Here is a 21,850-nt window from a genome sequence, read left to right as displayed (position 1 = left end):
AAAGAAAATGAAAAGATATCACCCGCTAAATGTCTTGCATACTTTTTAAACAACACTGCTAAAACAGGGCATGGTATACTTATTTGTGATTTTGATGCTTTCATATTTAAAGTTTTTGATCACTTTTTGAGTTTTCTGAAAACATGCAGAAACACAAATGATAATTCAGGCTTTGTATAAATGGAAAGAGATAGCATCCTTAAACATGTTCTTACAAGAGGGCTCAGTTTTGCCCACCATAGAAACGATATCAAAATGTTGGTCTGCATAAAATTGTGTTTTCAAAGTATGAGAGAAAAAGAATTTTCTCCTCTAATTTGAAAATCTACTCAGGATGGGAATCAAGAAGGTGAGAGAACAAGAATAAAACAGAAATATGTATGCTTTTGCCCAAAACTCTTGATGATCTTTGAAGAGGTCATCTGGAGCCTAGAAAAGAATGAACTGACTGTATTTGAGTTACTTGATGTTATGTTTTGTTTTCAGAAAAACACTAATACTACCAAAAAAAAAAAAAAAACAACAAACTAAAAACCCTCACATTTTAGGAAAATAAGACCGTTTCAGAACAAAAAACAAACAAACAAACAAACAAACAAACAAACAATTGTCACTTATTTCAAAGCTAAATTTTATTTTGCAAGTTCAAATTCCTCTATGTCTTGAAATCATTTTCTGTGAGAAAAAGGGTTAACTTATATGGACATCCAATGCGTTTACCAGTGTTTGTAAATCATGGACAATTTAAATATCAACAGCCTATATGATGAATTTACAGATGCAAATGACCTCACTGAGAAACAGCTAGTCTACTAAAACAAGTCTCTAGGTACAAAGTGGATGGGTATTTTTTGAAATATGGGAATTATTTTTTTTTACAAATCTAAAAATCTGGTGTTGTTGGTAAGTAAATCGTTAAGTATTCCATGTCCAAACGCTGTTGTTCAGAACATAGTTAGCTTGATGTTTTTACATCGGACTTACAGTTAGAATCAAAGTAACGTGGACTTGATAAGAACAGAGCTGCAAGTCAAAGTGGATTATATGTTTTACTGTACTCCATTTTATCACTACATAAAAGAAAAGAAAGATATCATGAAAGCTCCAAGCATTATAGACAAATGTTACTGAAAAAGGAAAGAGAATAAGAAAAAATAACACACTGTATCATCAGACAAATAATAGTCATTATTTTTAAATTAAATATTAGAATATTCTATAGTCCTTTTGGATTTACATTCTCTTTCTACAACTCATATGCTTATGGATTTTAAGAATAACCAAAGCCTATAATACTGAAATATGAAATCAAGAATTAAAATAAATTGCTGTACCAAAAAGCATTATAAAATATTAATACTATATTTTCTCATATATATCACTTATTAGTCCTACTAATTATTACTAACTACCACTGTTAACTAGCCCTGTTTTTGTTTTGGTTTGAAACATATTTGTGTAACATAAAAATAAATGATACATGAATTGATGGGCATTTGGGTTTTTTCCACATCTTTGCAATTGTGAATTGTGCTGCTATAAACATTCAGGTACAGGTGGATTAGTAAACTGTGGTATATGTATACCATGGAGTATTACTCAGCTATAAGAAATAATGGTGATATAGAATCCCTTTTGTTCTCCTGGAGAGAATTGGAACCCATTCTATTAAGTGAAGTATCCCAAGAATGGAAAAACAAGCACCACATGCACTCACCAGCAAATTGGTTTCCCTGATCATCACCTAAGTGCACATTTGGGAATAACACCAATTGGGTATCAGACTGAGGTGGGGGGTGGGGGGAGGGGATGGGAGTATACCTACATAATAATGAGTGCAATGCGCACCGTCTGGGGAATGGACATGCTTGAAGCTCTGACTTGGGGGGATGGGCGGGACATGGGCAATATATATAACCTGAACTTTTGTACCCCCATAATAAGCTGAAATAAAAATAAATAAATAAATAAATGATACACAATAATGTATAATTTCAAGTAAGCCTCTTTTTTTTTTTTTTTTTTTTTTTGGAGAGAGGGTCTCACTCTGCCACACTGACTAGGGAATAGTAGCATCATCATAGCTTATTGCAACCTTAAACTCCTGGGCTTAAGTGATCCGCTTGCCTTAGCTTCCTAAGTAGCTACAGGTGCATGCCACCATTCCCAGCTAATTTTTCTATTTTTTTGTAGAGATGAGGTCTCACTCTTGTTCAGGCTGGTTTTGAACTCCTGACCTCAAGCAATCCTCCCACCTCGGCCTCCTAAAGTGCTAGGATTACAGATGTGAGCCACCGTGCCTGTCCGTAAGCCTCTATTTTATGTTATAACACATATAAAGTAATAACACATATGTTTATAATTATTTATTTATATATTACTTTATTATGATTTATTTTGTCTGGGTTGACTCTCTAAAAAGTTAACCACCTTAGATGTGGACAAGTTGATTCTAAAATTTATATTAAAAAGCAAAGGAACTAGAGTAGCTAAAAACAGAGGGATAGACACGTATCTCACGGGAGTAGAAGAGAGAACTCAGAAATAGACCCATACAAGTATAGCCAATTGATTTCTGACAAAGGTCCAAAACCAATTCAATGGAAGTATAGTCTTTTCAACAAATGATATTGGAGCAATTAGACATCAGCATACAAAAACAAACTAACCAACCCCCAAAACCTCAATATAAATCTCACATCTTATACAAAAATTATCTCAAATGGATTATAGATCTAAACATAAGATGTGAAACTCTAAAACTTTTAAAGAAAACATGTGGGGAAATATTCACAAGCTAGTGTTAGCTAAAGAGTTCTTAGGACACCAAAATCATGATCCACAAAAGAAAGAACTGATAAATTGGACCTCAAATTGGTTTCCCTGATCATCACCTAAATGCACATTTGGGAATGACACCAATTGGGTCTCAGACTTAGGTGGGGGGTAGGGGGAGGGGATGGGTGTATACCTACATGATGAGTGCAATGCACACTGTCTGGGGAATGGTCACCCTTGAATGTTCTAACTCCGGGGGATGGGGTGGGGGTATAACTACATGATGAGTGCAATGCACACTGTCTGGGGAAGGGACACGCTTGAAGCTCTGACTCAGGGGGATGGGCAGTACATGGGCAATATATATAACCTGAACTTTTGTACCCCCATAATAAGCTGAGATAAAAAAATAATAATAATAAAAAGAAATGGACAAAAAAAAGATTAAAATGTATTGTTCTCTGAAAGACTCTGTTAAGAGAATAAAAAGACAATCCAAAAACTGAGAGAATATATTTTCAGACCACCAGTCCAAAAAAGAAGTTGTGTTTAGAATATATAAGGCCGGGCGCAGTGGCTCATGCCTGTAATCCTAGCACTCTGGGAGGCCAAGGCTGGAGGATTGCTTGAGCTTAGGAGTTCAAGACCAGCCTGAGCGAGAATGAGACCCCATCTCTACTAAAAAATAGAAAGAAATTAACCTGACAGTTAAAAAATACAGAAAAAATTAGCTGGGCCTGGTGGTGCATGCCTGTAGTCCCAGCTACTCGGGAGGCTGAGGCAGGAGGATTGCTTGAGCCCAAGAGTTTGAGGTTGCTGTGAGCTAGGCTGATGCCACGGCACTCTAGCGCAGGCAACAGAGTGAGACTCTGTCTCAAAAAAAAAAAAAGTTAGAATATAAATTGTAACAAATTAAATGGTATTTTTCAACCTATTCTACCTTGATTAATTCATCCACTCTTCTTTTTCCTACTGTTTCAACATTCTACTACTTTATGTCATCTTCAGCTGAAAATATATGTCACCTGAACAAGATGAAGAGTCAAAAATTCATCTGACCATCCTAGCTGACATTAGAACCTTGACTAGCCTTTATCTGGATGGGGCATTTAAGGTTAAGCCCCACAATCTACAGATATTTTTCTTTCATGCTGATCAAATAAACCAGAACCATACCTTTGCACAGTTAAAAAAAAAAGAATATATAAACAACTATCTAAACTCAACATTAAGAAAACAAACAATCCAATTAGAAATGGTCAAAGATTAAGCAGACACTTAACCAAACAGAATAGCTGGATTAAAAGGAACTAAATTTTGTTACATTTAGCAATGTGGATGGATCTGAAGGTCATTAAATTGACTGCAAAAAAAAATCTAAAAAGGTTATGTACTATATAATACCAACTCTATAACATTTTAGAAATGACAAAATTATAGTGATGAATAACAGATAAGTGGTTGCAGGGTCAGTAGGCAGGTGTGAATGAAAAGGGGTAACATGAAAGAATTTTTTTGTGGGAATGGAATAGTTCTGTATCCTGATTATATTGATGATTACACAATATTTTCCGTTTAATATAATTTCATAGAACTACACATTCCTGCAACAAAATAATTGCATTTCAAAACTAGTGAAATCTGAATAATGTTTGTGTTTTATTTAGTAGTATTGTACCAATGTTAGTTTTGATTATTATCCTATGGTTATATATGTTGGTATTGCTGGGGGAAGCTGAATGAATGGGATACAGGAACTCTCGATACTACTTTTGTGATTGCTATGTGAGTGTCAAATAAAAAGTTGAAATAAATGAATGCTAATAGTAGTGCCAGAGATATAACTATTTTTTATAACTATTTTTTAGGAAAAATGTGAAATAAATCATTTTGAATACACAATATTCCTTGTAATATGAGGAAACTAAACTCCAACATTTTACGAAAAGCCGATTGGAAGACTGAAAGGAGGAAGGATGACAATTCTATAAATGTGTAAAATCATAAATATCCACATGATACAATAGTAATGATAATGCAAACAGTGATGGCTAATGTTTATAAGGCACTTAATGTGCAATTCTTTCAATAAGCCAAGGGTATGTATTTTTACCACCACTTTATAGATGAGGAAACTAAGGCAGATAAATATTAACTTATACAACCTTGACCACAGAGCTTGTTAATGCTTTCGCTGGGATTTTTCATCCAAGGTGGTATGGCCCTGGAAACTGTATAGAATTTAGAAGAATGTGTAAAATAAAATTATGAAAGGTAAAGAGAACACAGTGCCAACAGAAGGAAATAAACACTCTCTGCATTTTGGTGTATTTTCCTTTTGATATGTGTGCTTTCATGTACTCACTGATTTTTTAGTAAATAAAATATTGACTAGACATGTATGATGCTCCAGTTCTTCTTCTAGGAATGTGGACTACAGCACTGAATGAAGGATGCAAAGTTCCTGCCTGAACAGACCTCATAGTCTAGTGGGGGAAGACAGGCAATAAAAATAATAAAAAAAGAAAGAATAAGAAAATTTCAGGCGGCAAGTCCTAAAGTAAAGTAGAATAAAGGATTGAGATTATCAGGGAGTTGTCAGGAAAGGCTTCTCTGAAGAGACAGATGACTCTTGGGCAGAGCCCTGAAAAATGTGAGAGAGTGAGCCATGGGAATTTCCTGGCCAAGGACTAAGGCATTTGGGACAGAGGGCATTCCTTCTGCAATTGTCCGAGTGCTGGGACTAGATCCAAGGTCTTCAAGGAGGCCCATGTGGATGGAATTGGGAGAAGAAGATGGAATGTGGTAAAGAGTTGGCCAGAGTCCTACTGCCCAGCTTATACAGAAACTCTCTTTACACAACCACCACCTTCCATTCCACTCTTCTATTTTTGTTTGTTTGTTTTAGTCAAGGAATTCAGTATTCCTTTATCCAGGAAGAGCTCAATGTGGAGATGATATTTCTCTGTCCATTCCCCTTCACCTCTCATCAGGGAAATTCCCTTGGGTATATTTGGAAGAGGCATTCTTATGGGCACCCTCGCTGGGATGAAGTCCAGCCCAGCCTTGAGGGAGCTCAGGAGAGCTGGCGTCTATTCTGATTCCCCACTCTCGGTCATCCCAGCAGAACAAGTGGCACCTCAACCCCAAAACCCTCTTTACTTGTTCAGGAACAAACAGAGGCCTCTCAAGGCAGCTGGTGAAGGGTGTGGCTGAACTCTTCTGCCACCTTGTGACTGATTCCATTTCTCCCTTCTCATCAGATGCATGCTTCTCTAGAAACTCCTGGAATAGGAATTTAATTTTCAAAAGAAGCTTATGACAGAATCAAAGAATATGGGGATGAGGAGCCACAAAGAACTTTTCAACACACATCTAAGTTCAAAGATGTGCTGAGCTAATGCAATGGAGGGTACATAGTGAGAAACAGGCCGGGGGGACCAAGTGTATTTCATGAGTGCCTGAGAAGTAGGGAGTGCAAAGAACTAAGGTTAGGTGTGAGAAGGATGAACTAAGGGAGTAAATGGCAACATCCCCTATGCACCATCCCTCCTTGTAGTTCCCCATGATTGTCTGTGTCTTCTGGATGACAAACTCCCAAGCTCCAGTGATTCCAAAATCTCCTTCCTCTATAAGTCCACTGAGGATCAAAACTTCTGCACATGTGTGGTCTCCTAACTTGTTGGAAAATATATCTGACTGACCACAGTCAACTCCCTTTCCAACAACAACATATTACAACCAACCCTCACTGTCCCAAAACTTATCCTGACTTAGTTCATGAGGAAATCTAGGCAATTGTATTAATAGAAGCTCCTTTAGTGCTCATTCCTTATACTGTTCAAGGTTGATGGCTAGATCCAGCCTCTCTGCATGTTAGCATTTTATTAAGTACAAATACAACTCTCTCACCACCACATCCCATCACCAGAAAGACAGCGATAACCTTCAGGTTATCTTGGTGTATTTTTAATCACTCCCTCTCTCCTGTGCAAACCCACATCCTGAATATACTCAGCGCTTCCCCGTATTGGCAGTAACAACAATGTTCTTTGTCACATATTTCCCATTGTGTGCTGCACTGTTTCATAAGTCAGAGGACAGACATACAATTCCAGAGCTGATAGGAGAGTATGGTAAAGTTAATCAAAGTGTCATTTTAAAGTAAAACAAGCATGGAGCCTGAATCTGGCACCTTTATTCTTTGATCCTGTCATATTTTGAAGTAGAATGTCCACCTTAAGTAAAATTTTATTATAAATTATGATATTTAAAAGAAATTTTAGGATCAAGCAGGGCCATTATAGTGGTTTCTCCAGTTTTATTACACAATGATGAATCGTCTATGCCTTTGGGAAATTTTTTGGCTAAAAGGTTTGGAAAGGACTTGTGAGTTGGAAGCAAAAAAGTTCCATCCTGATTATAAGAGCAATATGGATAAACTAAAAAACTCATCAGACAGCTGAAGACACAAAGAAACCTAAATGAATTAAATTTTGGAAATGACAAGCTATTCCTAGGATCACAGAGTCCCATTGCTACTTTAATCCCTGGGGCTAATTCAGAAGTAGGAACAATCTCCTCATGGATGGCTTTAATGAGAAACCAGTCAAACTATTAACTAATTTTTATTGACTACCTATTTTTTAGCATGACAGATTAGAATTCTGAGGAGTATGAAAGAAGGCAAAATCCATCTGGCACATCAATCCTTCAGGGCTTTCATTGTCTGGGAGTAACACACCAATGCCTGACAGCAGGGGAAGGAAGATGAAAAGTCATGGATTCCTCCCTGAGTGCAAGGCTGTGGCTAGGTGAAGGCTGGTGTAGGGCAGGAGAGCTGAGAAAGATCCCCTTAGGTGCAGAGATCTTTCCAGAGTGCAAGGCAGCAGCCTGCAGGGGCTGTGCACACAGAAAGAACTGGCAGCGACCCTTCCCAGGTGCACAAAAGCTTCACTGAGTGTGCTGCTGTGGTCTGACAAAGACTAGAGGCAGAGAATTAGGAAGAAGATCAATCTCCCGAGGCTCAAAGGTCCAGGAACAGAGCTGGAGAGTAAAGAAAACTCCCCATTGAAGTACAACAACAACAACAACAACAACAAAAACTGACAAGTAGGTTTAAAGGAAAGGGATAAAATACAAGAGGGAGAGAGGAGAGGACAGAGAGAGAGACAGGAGAGAGACAGATTTCCCATATTCATAAAACAACCAGCTGGACCTAATGCATAGAGAGATGTTTGAAGTCTCACTGGTCTTAAATTTGAAGCTCTGCTTAAAGGAATGTCTTTCTCTCACCCTCAAAATATGTGAAGCCATCCGTGTGGAGTTGATTCTAAGTATAGTTGCAAACAATTTCAGATCTAACTCAATTGCATATTAGATTGCCTCAGTCTCACACATTATTGTTCTAATAGAAGAAGGAATGTACCTTTTTCTGGTAGTAAATATAGTTTACTTCTGCCTCTAATTTTAAACACACATTGTCTCTCACACAATAAAAAATGTTAAGAAATATGAGAAAAAGTATAAAAATGCAACCCATGGACAAGCGAGAAAACAATCACAAAAAGAAGACTTAGAGATATGCTGGATGTTTGAATTGGCAGACAAAGGCTTTAAAATAACTATGATAAAAATGTTTAAGTGCATAGTGAAAAGGGTAGACAACATACATGAACAAATGAGGGATTTCAGAAAAAATATAGATAACTATAAAAATGGCAAATGGAAATGATATCAGGAAAATACAATATCAAAATGAATAATTCATTCAATTAGCTTAATAGCAGACTGAATACAGCATCAGAAGAATAGCCACTGAGCATGAAGATACTTCAGTGAAAAGTATCTAAACTGAAAAAAGAGATAAAGTGAGAAAGAGTGAAAGACTACTCAAGAGTTATGAGGCAATATAATAGATAGAGAGATGATAGGTAGGTAGGTAGATAACATATTTGTAATTGGAGACATAGGATGACAGGAGAGAGAATAAGGCAGAAGAATTATTTATAGTGATAATGGCCAAGAATTTTGTAAAAATTGTGAAATATGTATACCCTGCACACCCAATAAGCTCAGTGAATCCCAATCAGGATAAATACAAAGAAACTCATGCCCATACTTATTATTGTCAAACTGCTGAAAACCAAAGATAAAATCTTGATTGTAGTTGAGTTGGAGAGAATATTACATGTGTGAAATGATAATAAGAATGATGCCTTATTGCCAGAAGACAATAGAATAACATATTTATTTTTTAATTTATTTAACTTTTTCAATTGACAGATAACATTGTATATATCATGTACAGTATGCTGTTTTGATACACACACACACACACACACACACACACACACACACACACACACACCCCTTGTCAAATGGTTAAATGTAGCTAAGAAACAAATGCATTATCTCACATAGTTATCACTTTTGTGGTGAGTACTCTTCACATCCACTCTCTCATCATTTTTTCAATAACACAATATATCACCATGAACTATAGTCACCATTATGTACAATAGATCTCTTGAACTTATTCCTCATGTAATTAAATATCCTTTAATGAATATCTCCTCAATGCACCCTTCCCCCAAACCACTCCAGCCTCTGGTAATCACCATTTTACTCTCTATTTCTATAAGATTAACTTTTGTAAATTCAACAAGTGAGTGAAACATGCAATATTTGTATTTCTGTGCCTGCCTTATTTCATTCAACATAATGTCTTTCAGCTTCATCCATGTTGTTGAAAATGACAGGATTCGCTTCTTTTTATGGCTGAATGATATTCCATTGTGTGTATATACCACATTTTCTCTATCCATTCTTCTATCATTGGGTATTTAGGTTGATTCCATATCTTGGCTGTTGTGAATAGTACTGCCATAAACATAGCAGTGCAGATTTCTCTTGGATAACCTGATAACAATTTTTTAATATATACCTAGTGGAGGTATTATTGGAAATTTTAGTAGTTCTATTTTTAATTTTTTTGAAACCTCCACATTGTTTTTCCACAATGGGTATAACAATTTACATTCCCACCAACAGTATATAGTGGTTCCCTTTTCTCTACATCTTTACCAACACTGTCCCCTCCCCTTTAGCTTTTTGATAATAGCTGCTCTAACTGGAATAACAGGATATGTCATTATTGTTTTGATTTTCATTTCCATGATGATTAGTGAAGTTGAGCTTTTCTTTTTTCATATACTAGTTGGCCATTTGTATATCTTCTTTTGAGAGTCTTTTGCTCATTTTTTTAGTCTGATTATTGGTCTGTTTTGTTATTCAGTTATTTGAGTTTCTTATAAATTCTGGATAATAACCCCTTGTCAGATATATAATTTTCAAATGTTTCTCCTATTCTGTATGTTGTCTCTTTACCATATTGATTGTTTCCTTTACTGTGAAGAAGCTGTTTGGTTTGATATAATCATATTTGTCTATCTTTGCTTTGTTGCCTATGCTTTTGATCCAAACAATCATTGCCCAGACCAATGTCATAGAGCTTTCCTCCATGTTTGATGTTTTGAGTTTAAGTTCTTCATCCATATAAGTGGATTTTCATATATGGTGAGAGATAAGGCCCTAATTTCTTTCTACCAGTTTTCCTAACACCATTTACTGAAAAGATTGTCCTTTCTCCATTGTGTGTTCTTGGCAGTTTTGTCAAAAATTAGTTGGCTGTAAATGAGTAGATTTATTTCTAAGTTATCTGTTCCATTAGTCTATGTGTTTGGTTTAAGAAAAAATAAGATTGTATGTCTATAATTTTATATCTAGCAAAATACCTTTCAAAAAGGAAGGAGAGGGCCGGGCGCGGTGGCTCACACCTGTAATCCTAGCCCTCTGGCAGGCCGAGGCGGGTGGATCGCTCGAGGTCAGGAGTTCGAGACCAGACTGAGCGAGACCCCGTCTCTACTAAAAATAGAAAGAAATTATCTGGCCAACTAAAATTATATATAGAAAAAAATAGCCGGGCATGGTGGCGCATGCCTGTAGTCCCAGCTACTCGGGAGGCTGAGGCAGTAGGATCACTTAAGCCCAGGAGTTTGAGGTTGCTGTGAGCTAGGCTGATGCCACGGCACTCACTCTAGCCTGGGCAACAAAGTGAGACTCTGTCTCAAAAAAAAAAAAAAAAAAGGAAGGAGAAATAAAGTCATCATTATACAGACAAAACCTGAGGGAATTTTTTTTCTTGCAAATCTACACTATGAGAAATGCTAAAGAAAGTTTTTCAGGCTGAAGGAAGCTGATACTAGGTGGACATCTAGATATACAGGAAGAAATGAAGGGGACCAGAAAGTACGTGTGTGTGTGTATGTGATAACATGTATAATTAGAAAATTTAAAAATGCATTTAAAATTATTTAATATACATTATACATATGTATGAAGACATCCATATGCTTAGTCCAGTTCTCTTCTTAAAAGCAAAACATGAAAGAGAGCTGAATCTTTTCTTCACATACACTCATCTGAATGTGGAGCATAAACAATGACAAAAAGAACTCTGAGTACCAAGAATATGGGTACAGACACCCCACATGCCTTTCTGCTTGTCTGTTATGCAAGACTGCTCCATAGGATATTAAGATGCTTCCTTCAAACTTGCAAATAGGATCTAGAAATAGTCCTCAATTGCCCAACACCCATTGACAATGCTAGCAAGGAGAAAAAGGTCCTGGAACCCAAAATGTTATTTTTTCAATCCCTTACCTTAATGAAAATGGACACTTTGCTTACTTCACTTCTGCTTTTGGCTGTTGATTCCTATGTTTCCTTTTTATCAAGTGGCCAAGCCCTAGTTACTACCCAGTGAATCCACAATTCTCTAGGCTTCTCCTGGAGATAGCTGAAACATGTTCTCCATTACTAATTCCTTTAATCAAACTCCCTCATATGGAAACCCAGTTTCCACCATATGCTAAAGTCTATCCCTGCCCTTAATCTGAATGTTGCATCTAGCCCACATCTCCTTAAAGACTTTTCTAAAATACCATTTTCTGTGGGTTGACTTCCTGTTCAGTTTTCTCCATAGCTTTTGCTACCTTATAACATTTTTATTATCTCTTTCCTCACACTAGAATATGAGTTGGGGGAGGGCAGAGATTTTTGCCTATATGCTTCAGTGATGTCTTTCCAGAACCTACAGAACTACTTGGTATATAGTAAATGCTCAATAAAAAAATCATTGAATTAACTAAAAATGTATACACTATACATACATATATTTATAATAGTCTAATATCTATTATTTAATGTTTTATATATAATAATATATTATATACAAATATTTATATACTTAAAATTATACACACACATATAATATAGGCGGTCCTCACCTTGTACAGTACTGTGTTGACTAAAATTTGTGCATATAAGAACAGTGTTTTGCTTTGCATAGGATCTCAGCTACCACAGAAATGAGCAAAGTGCACTTTTCCTATGCGCATGAATCTCAGTTAATATGGTTTTGTTCAAAGCAAGGACTTTGTGTGTATGTGTGTGTGATTTTTAAAAAGGCAACTGACTATTTAAAACAAAAGCAGTATCTGTGCATTGTAGGGGTTTTAGCATGTATAGATGTAAAATAAATGTAAATGAGAACACAAAGGCATGATGAGTTTAAATGGAATTATACTGTTTAAAAGATCTTATTCATGAAGTAGGTAGTATTTCTGAGGTAGACAGTACTAAATTAAACATTCATATTATAACATGTTAGGCAACCATTAAAAAATAAAGAAGATATAAATCAAAGCCTATATAGGACATAAAATGGAATATGAAAATACTTGATTTAATTCCAAATGGGAAACAAAAAGTACATGGCATAAAGAGAAAAGAAATACCAGAATGAATTAAAGGACCAATTCATTAAAAAAAGCATTATCATACACATAATGTGTTTGACTAATAAAAGGGCTAATAACATGCTATGTAAAATTACCAAGCCAAGGAGGAGAAATAGACAAATCCATAATTGAGATTTTAACACATTTCTTTGAGTAATTACAGAATAACTAGATTTTTAAAAATCAGTAAATATATAGATATAAACGATATGCTCAACCACTAGACTTAAGTGACATTTATAGAACTATACCCCACAACAGCAGAATATATTTTCTTTTCAAATGCATGCAGAATATTTTTCAAAATAGACTCAATATTGGGCATTAAGCCGAGTCTTAATATAATTAAAATGACTCAAATCATATTGGACATATTCTCTGATCACAGTGGCACTGTTAGTAATTAAAATTATTAAAATTTATATAAAATGTCCAAATGCTTGAAAATTAAACAACAAAATTAAAAATAGCTCAAGAGTCAAAGAATAAATCATAAAGAAAATTATAAAATATTTTGAAATAAATGATAAAAAATAACATACCAAAATTTGCAAGATGTGGCTACAATAAAAGAGAAATTTACAGCTTTAAGTAATTACATTACAGAAGAGGAAATATTTAAAAATCAATGACCTAAGCTTACACGTTAGTAATGCAAAAAATAGAATAAAACACAAAGTAAGTGAAATAATGAATGGAATAGAAATAAGAGCCAGAATAATGGAAATAGAAAACAGAACTGTTAGACAAAATTACACATGTCAACAGCTGACTTTTTGAAAAGAGTAAAAGGCTTGATAAATCCTAGTAATACTAATAAAAAAAAGAAAAAGAAAACAAAAGATAGGTAGAGAGAGAAAAAATTACTCATATCAGGAATAAAAGAACCACAATACTATATATTATTAAAAGGATAATAAAGAGAGATTGTGTTATTTTCCCTTTAATAACAGGAAATTAAATTGTTTAACAATTAGATTTTTAACTGTTAATAAGGGAGATTGACAACTTTTAGATAATAAGCTTGACAATGGAGATAGATGGGGAAAAAAAAGATCCTTAAAAGTACAACTTATCCAAACTGGCAAATGAGGAAGGAAAGAATTTGAATAATAACATTTCTGTTAATATTAGTAATAAAAAGACAATCCAATTAGGAAATTGACAACTGAACAAAATAGTCAAAGAAGATATACGAATGGCCTCTAAATACATGAAAAAGTGCTCATTAGCCATTATGAAGATACATATGAAAACCATAATGATAAAAACATATCTGATAAAAGAGATGTGTCCAAAATACACAAAAATTTCCTCTTGTGACTGTTTCTTTGGCTGTGCAGAAGCTTTTTAATTTAATCAGGTCCCATTTATTTGTTTTTGTTGTTGCTGTGATTGCCTTAGGGGTCTGCTTCATAAATTCTTTGCCTAGGCCAATGTCTATAAGAGTCTTTCCTACATTTTCTTCTAGAATTTTAATAGTTTCACACCTAAGGTTTAAGTATGTTATCCACTGTGATATGATTTTTGTGAGAGGTGAAAGCTATGGGTCCTGTTTCAGTCTTCTACGTGTGGCTATCCAGTTTTCCCAGCACCATTTATTGAGTAAGGAATCTTTTCCCCAGAGTATGTTTTTGTTTGCTTTGTCAAAGATTAGATGGCTATATGAGGATGGTTTTATATTTGGATTTTCTGTTCTGTTCCACTGGTCTGTGTCCCTGCGCTTGTGCCAACACCAAGCAGTTTTAAGAACCACAGCCTTGTAGTATAGTTTGAAGTCTGGCAAATTAATACCTCCCATTTTGTTTTTATTGCTTAAAATTGCTTTTGCTAAATGTGGTCTTCTCTGGTTCCATACAAAGCATAAAATTATTTATTCTATATATGTGAAAAATGATGTTGGTAATTTAATAGGGATTGCATTGAATCTGTAGATCACTTTGAGTAGTATAGACAGACAATCTACAGAATGGGAAAAATTTTTCGCATACTACACATCAGATAAAGGACTGATAACAAGAATCTATTTAGAACTCAGGAAAATCAGTAAGAAAAAATCAAACAACCCTATCAAAAAGTGGGCAAAGTACATGAATAGAAATTTTTCAAAAGAAGATATAAGAATGGCTAACAAACATATGAAAAAAATGCTCAACATCTCTAACCATCAGGGAAATGCAAATCAAAGCCACAATGAGATATCACTTAACTCCGGTGAGAATGGTCTTTATCAAAAAGTCCCAAAACAATACATGTTGGCCTGGATGCGGAGGCACAGGAACACTCATATACTGCTGGTGGGACTGTAAACTAGTGCAACCCCTGTGGAAAGCAATATGGAGATACCTTAAACAGATTCAAGTAGACCTACCATTCAATCCAGCAATCCCATTATTGGGCATCTACCCAAACAAACAAAAGTCATTCTATAAAAAACACACCTGCACCTGAATGTTTATAGCAGCACAATTCACAATTGCAAAGATGTTGAAATAACCCAAATGCCCAGCAATTCATGAATGGATTAGTAAAATGTGGTATATGTATACCATGGAGTATTACTGAGCTATAAGAAATAATGGTGATATAGAAGCCCTTTTGTTCTCCTGGAGAGAGTTGGAACCCATTGTATTAAGTGAAGTATCCCAAGAATGGAAAAATAAGCACCACGTGTACTCACCAGCAAATTGGTTTCCCTGATCATCACCTAAGTGCACATTTGGGAATAACACCAACTGGGTATCGGACAGAGGTGAGGGGTGGGGGGAGGGGATGGGTGTATACCTACATGATGAGTGTGATGTGCACTGTCTGGGGAATGGACACACTTGAAGCTCAGACTCGGGGGGGGGCATGGGCAATATATATAACCTGAACTTTTGTACCCCTATAATAAGCTGAAATTAAAAAAAAAAACTGAAAGAAAGTCAAAAAAATACACAAAACTTAAAAATCAATAATTAAATTAACAAAGAATCTAATTATAAAATGAGCTAAAAATCTGAACAGACACCTTACCAAGGAAGATACATATATGGAGAAATAGATATAGATATATGTTCAGTATCAGATGTCATGAGGCAATCACAAGTTAAAGCAAAAAGATATAACTGTGCACCTAATCAGAGTGGCTAATGTTCACCTATTGGAATGGCTAACACCCAAAACCCTGACAATACCAAGTGCGGACAAGAATGTGGATCAACAAGAATTCTCATTCATTACTAGTAAGAATAAGTAATAGTACACTCACTTTGGAAGACAGTTTCATCAGTTTCTTTCAAACTAAATACATTCTTAAGATACAGTCTAGCAACTCAGCACCTTGGTATTAACACAAAAGAGCTGAAAACTTATGCCACACAAAAATCTTTAAATAAATGTTTACAGCAACTTTATTTCTCATTGGCAAAACTTGGAAGCAATAAAAATGTCCTCCAAGAGGTAAATGGATAGACAAACTCCAGCACACATACAATAGAATAATATACAGAGACAAAAAGAAATTAGTAAGCTGCACGTGAGTGGTTTATAGCAGCTTTTATCCATAATTGCCAAATCTGGGCAGCAAACAAGATGTCCTTCACTAAGTGAATGGGTAAAAAAACCTGGTACATCTAGACAACAGAATATTATTCAATATTAAAAACAAATGAGCTATCAAGCTACAAAAAGACATGGAGGAACCTTAAATGCGTGTTACTAAGTGAAGGAAACCAATCTGAAAACGATATATACCGTAGGAGTCAAACTATGTGACATTCTGGAAAAGGCAAAACTTTGGAGATAATAAAAAGATGAATGGTTTCCAGGGGTTGGAGGTGGGGAGGATGAAGAGGCAGAGAACAGAAGATTTTTAGGGCAGTGAAACTATGCTTTATACTTCTATAATAGTGGACACATGACATTATACACTTGTCAAATTGTAATGTAAAGTACTGAGATGTTCTCAACATCTCTAATCATTAGGGAAACACAAATCAAAACTACAATGAGGTATCACCTAACTCCAGTGAGAGTGGCCTTTATCAAAAAGTACCAAAACAACAAATGCTGGCATGGACATGAAGAAATTGGAACACTCTTACACTGTTGGTGGGACTGCAAATTAGTACAACCCCTGTGAAAAGTAATTTGGAGATACCTCAAAGAGCTAAAAATTTAAATACCATTTGATCCAGAAACCCCACTACTAGGCATCTGCCAAAAGGAAAAAAAAAAAGACATTCTATAATAAAGACATCTGCACTCGAATATTCATGGTAGCACAATTCACAATTGCAAAGATATGGGAACAACCCAAGTGCCCATCAATACATGAGTGGATTAATAAAATGTGGTATATGTATACGATGGAATACTGCTCAACTACAAAAAACAATGGTGAATTAGCACCTCTCATATTATCCTGGGTAGAGCTTGAGCCCATCCTTCAAAGTGAGGTCTCACATGAATGGAAAAACAAGCAGCACATATACTCGCCATCAAATTGGTACTAACTGATCAACACTAAGGTGCTCACATGGTGGTAATATTCACTGGGTGCCAGTCAGGTGGGGGTGGGGTTGGGGTGGGCAAACTCAAAACTAATGGATGCAGAGTGCACTGTATGGGAGAAGGGCACACTTGTAGCCCTGACTTGGAAGAGGCAAAGGCATTATATGTAACCAAGATGTTTGTACACCCATAATATTCTGAAAAAATAGCAATAAATAAAATAATAAATAAATAATAAAATAAAATATTTTGAAAAATAAAATAAATAGAATAAAATAACAAAAAAATAAAGAAACCCTAATGTAAACTATAGACTTTGGGCAATAATGATGTGTCAATTTAGGTTCATCAATTGTGACAAACACACTGCTCTGATGGAGGATGTTGATTGTCAGAGAGGTTGTGTGTGTGTGTGTGCATGCGTGTGTGTGTTGGGGGATATAGGGAGTATATGGAAACTTGCACTGTTGCTTAATTCTGCTGTGAACATAAAACTGCTTTAAAATAAGATATGTTAAAAATATGTATAAAGAAAAAAGTTGTAAAGCCACAAAATGAGAAATCTAAATGCATATAGATAAGTGAAACAAGCCAATCTCGAAGGCTACACTCTGTGTGACTGACTGTATGAGATAGTCTGGAAAAGGGTCAAATGTGGAGACAGTAAAATGATCCTTTGCTAGGGGTTTGGCAGGAGGAAGTAGAAGGTATTTTTAGGGCAGTGAAACTATTCTGTGTCATAATGTAATGGTGGACATATGTTATTACACAACTGTCAAAATCCATTAAGTACACAAAATACAGAGTGAATACTAATGTAAACTAAGAACTTTAGTTAATAAAGAATAATGCATTCCCTTTATATATTGTTGTATATTTATATATTATTTATATATATTTATATATGTTATATAATATATAATATTATATATTATTGTATGGCTCATCAATTCTTACAAATGCACCACATTCATTCAAGATGTTAGTAATAGACAAAACTATAAGAAGGCATGGAGGAGGGGGAGAGCATAGATAGAAAGTCTCTGTACTTTCACCTCAATTTTTCTGTAAACCTATAACTTCATTAAAAAATAGTCTGTTACAAATGGCCAACCAAAAGGTGAAGACATGTTCAACATCATTAGTCATCAGGGTAATGCAAATTAAATCCAAATGCAATAACACCTTACGGCTTTTGGAATGACCATTATTAAAAAGTCAGAAAACAATAGATGCTGGCATGGAGAAAGGACATACTTATGCACTGTTGATGGGATTGCAGATTAGTACAACCTCTATGGAAAACAGTATGGAGATTTCTCAAATAAATAAGTATAGAATGACCATTTGATCCAGAAATCCCATTACTGGGTATCTATCCAAAGGAAAAGAAGTGATTTTATCAAAAAGACACCTGTGTTTGTTGCAGCACAATTCACAATCACAAAGATATGGAATCAACCTCACTTCCTTCAGTTCATGAGTGGACTAACAAAATGTGATACACACACATACACACACATACACCATAGAGTACTACTCAGTCATGAAAAGGAATGAAATAATATCTTTTGCAGCAACGTGGATGGAACTGGAGACAAATATCTTAAGAGAAATATCTCAGGAATGGAAAAACAAACACCATATGTACTCACTAATAATTGGGAACTAATTGATGGGCACACATGGGCACAGAGAGATGTACATATCCCTGGAAATTAAGAAGGGAAATGGGGGAAGAGGAATGGGGTAAAAACCTACCTAATATATACAATGAACACTATTCGGGTGATGGGCACACTAGTAGCCCAACTTAAGCAATATTAAAGGAATCCATGTAACAAAAACATTTGCACCCCCTTAATATTTTGAGTTAAAAAGAAAAAATAGTATATTAGTTAAAAAGAAAAAACACAAACAAAGATAAAATCACAATGATACACCATTTCTCATCCACTGGAATATCTAAAATAAAAATGACTGACAATATCAATTTGGCAATGACACTTGATAATTGAAGTGTAAAATTGTACAAATAACCATTTCACATCCACTAGAATTACCAAAACTAAAAAAGATTGACACTATAAAATTGTGCAAGTGTGTCAAGTACCTGGAATTCTCATACATTCTGGTAGAGTGTAAAATGGTCTAACTCAAAGATAGAGACCTGTTGCAGTTTCTTATAAACACACACCTACCCTATGACCTAGCCATTCCATTCCCAGGCATTTACCAAGATAAATGAAAACATATGTTCACAAAATACTTGTAAAAGAATTTGCAAAGCATTCTTTTTTCATAATAGCACCAAATTGTAAAAGCCCGAAATGTCAACAAGTAACAGATAAACAAATTGTCAAGTTAGAAATAGAATTGGATACTTTTAAGCATTAAAAAAAATAGCAAACTTCCAATACATGCAATGTGTTTCTATCTCAATAAAAAAATGTTGAACAAAGTAATCCTGATTAAAATCCCCTTAAAACAGTATGGTTATTGCATTTTATGGAATTGAAAAATAGGCAAAATAATCTATGATGAGAGAAATCAGAAAGTGTTTGCTTGCTTTGGGATATAGAAAAAATGACTGGAAAAGGGCACATGGGAAATTTCTTTGATAATGAAAATATTATTTATGTTGTTCTGAGTGTTGGTTACTCAGTGGAAAAGCTTGTTAAATGGAACACCCTAGATTAGTACATTTCATTGTATGTTTTTGTTTTTGTTTTTTTTTTTTTTTTTGAGACAGAGTCTCACTTTGTTGCCCGGGCTAGAGTGAGTGCCGTGGCATCAGCCTAGCTCACAGCAACCTCAGACTCCTGGGCTTAAGCGATCCTACTGCCTCAGCCTCCCGAGTAGCTGGGACTACAGGCATGAGCCACCATGCCCGGCTAATTTTTTTGTATATATATTTTTAGTTGGCCAGATAATTTCTTTCTATTTTTAGTAGAGACGGGGGTCTCACTCTTGCTCAGGCTGGTCTCGAACTCCTGACCTCGAGCGATCCACCCGCCTCGGCCTCCCAGAGCTAGGATTACAGGCGTGAGCCACCCCGCCCGGCCCATTGTATGTTCATTATATCTAAAAATGTTTTAAAAGGTTTTGGTAGCAATGAGGTAATGGTTAAGAATTCTAGCTTTGACAACAAATAGACAAGGCTTTCAATACGAATTCTGCTATGCATTGCCAGATCTTAGACAAGTTAATTAACCTCTGAACCTCACATTTTTGATGTGTAAAATGAAGCCAAACACTTATAGATTTTGTGAGGAATCAGTGAATAGTGTAGATAATGGTCTGAGGATGGTATTTTATCTAATAATAGGTATTCAATCAAATAGCAGTTATACTATTTTAATGAAGTCCTTGCAATTCTTTATTTAAACACATTGTATGTCTGATATCTCCTATACTTTTTTAATTTTCCTGCTCAGGCTATCTATTTGGAAAACACTGATGAATCTTTCACAGCTTTGGATTTGCTTTTATTCTTTTCATTGCTACAATCAGCATCACAGACTTTCACACCCCACGTTTAAGCAGAAGCGAATAATCAGTTATTTGAATCATCTATGACAAATAGGAATTTTAAACAATGTAACAAAAACACCTTATTGCATTCAAAATGCCACAGTAATATCCCTATGTGACTAACAATAGATTAGATCAATGTCTCTTTGTGACTAACAATAGATTAGATTAATGTCCCTATGTGACTAACAATAGATGCAGATAGGACTTGCATCAAATTATTCTCTCTAGTCTTATATATAGCAAAATGCTGGACATATAGTGAATGCTTAATAAAAGGTGTCTCATAAATAAATGATTTTAGAGTTTTTGAAAATCATAACTGATTTAATTATTCATTTATGAATATTTACACCAAATCTAACAGCTATAGATAAGTGAAAGATAGGCAGTTTTGTTGCTTATCTTATACTTTAATTCAATAGCTCTTTTCTGACCACTCAAAGTGAGCTGAGGATCCAAGACTGAGCAAAACAAGGCTCAGATCTGCTCCTGGTTCAGCAATTTTCCTATTCCTATTACTCTATTTTTAGTTCTTCTTTCCCTAATTTTTTTCAATTATTTTTTACACTTCTGTTATATATTGATGTAAGTCACTAAAAATCCTTTCTGGTTACAGAAGTTTTTGTGTCTTTCCCCCACCCTGTGTTTTTGTTTTGTTTTGTTTTTAACAGATGGGGGTCTTGCTATGTTGCCCAGACTGGTCTCAAACTCCTGGGCTCCTCCTACCTCAGCTTCCTAAAAAGCTGATCCTTTCTAATTAGAGGACAGACAGAGGCCAATATTCCATGTACATTTTGTATCTGTGTCCCTTTTGTTTCCTACTGAGCTTTAAAATTCAAGGAAAGAGAATTTTGATAATACTTGGCTCAAAAATGCTGAAGAAGAATATATACGTGTAAGAATAAGGGAGGCTTCAGGAAGCTACAGGATTTCATAGGAGAGAGATATTGGGAGATCCATTTAAGACCTGTGGTCTGAATGCCCCACTAGACTCAGGGTGGTATTGAGTTTGGCTGCTATTAAGGCAGTCAGCTTTCCTAAAGGACCTATATGTCCCTTGGTCCCTCAGGTGTATTTGATGTTGGGGATAAGTAAATTTTAAGTAACTAGGGTGAGCCCCTGAAGCAACCTGAGTTTGAAAGCACTGATTGTCTAAAATAGGCAGATGTATTTTC

This window comes from Lemur catta, chromosome 9, assembly GCF_020740605.2.
Source record: "Lemur catta isolate mLemCat1 chromosome 9, mLemCat1.pri, whole genome shotgun sequence".
Classification (NCBI taxonomy): Eukaryota; Metazoa; Chordata; class Mammalia; order Primates; family Lemuridae; genus Lemur; species Lemur catta.
Note: the sequence above shows the minus strand (reverse complement) of the source record.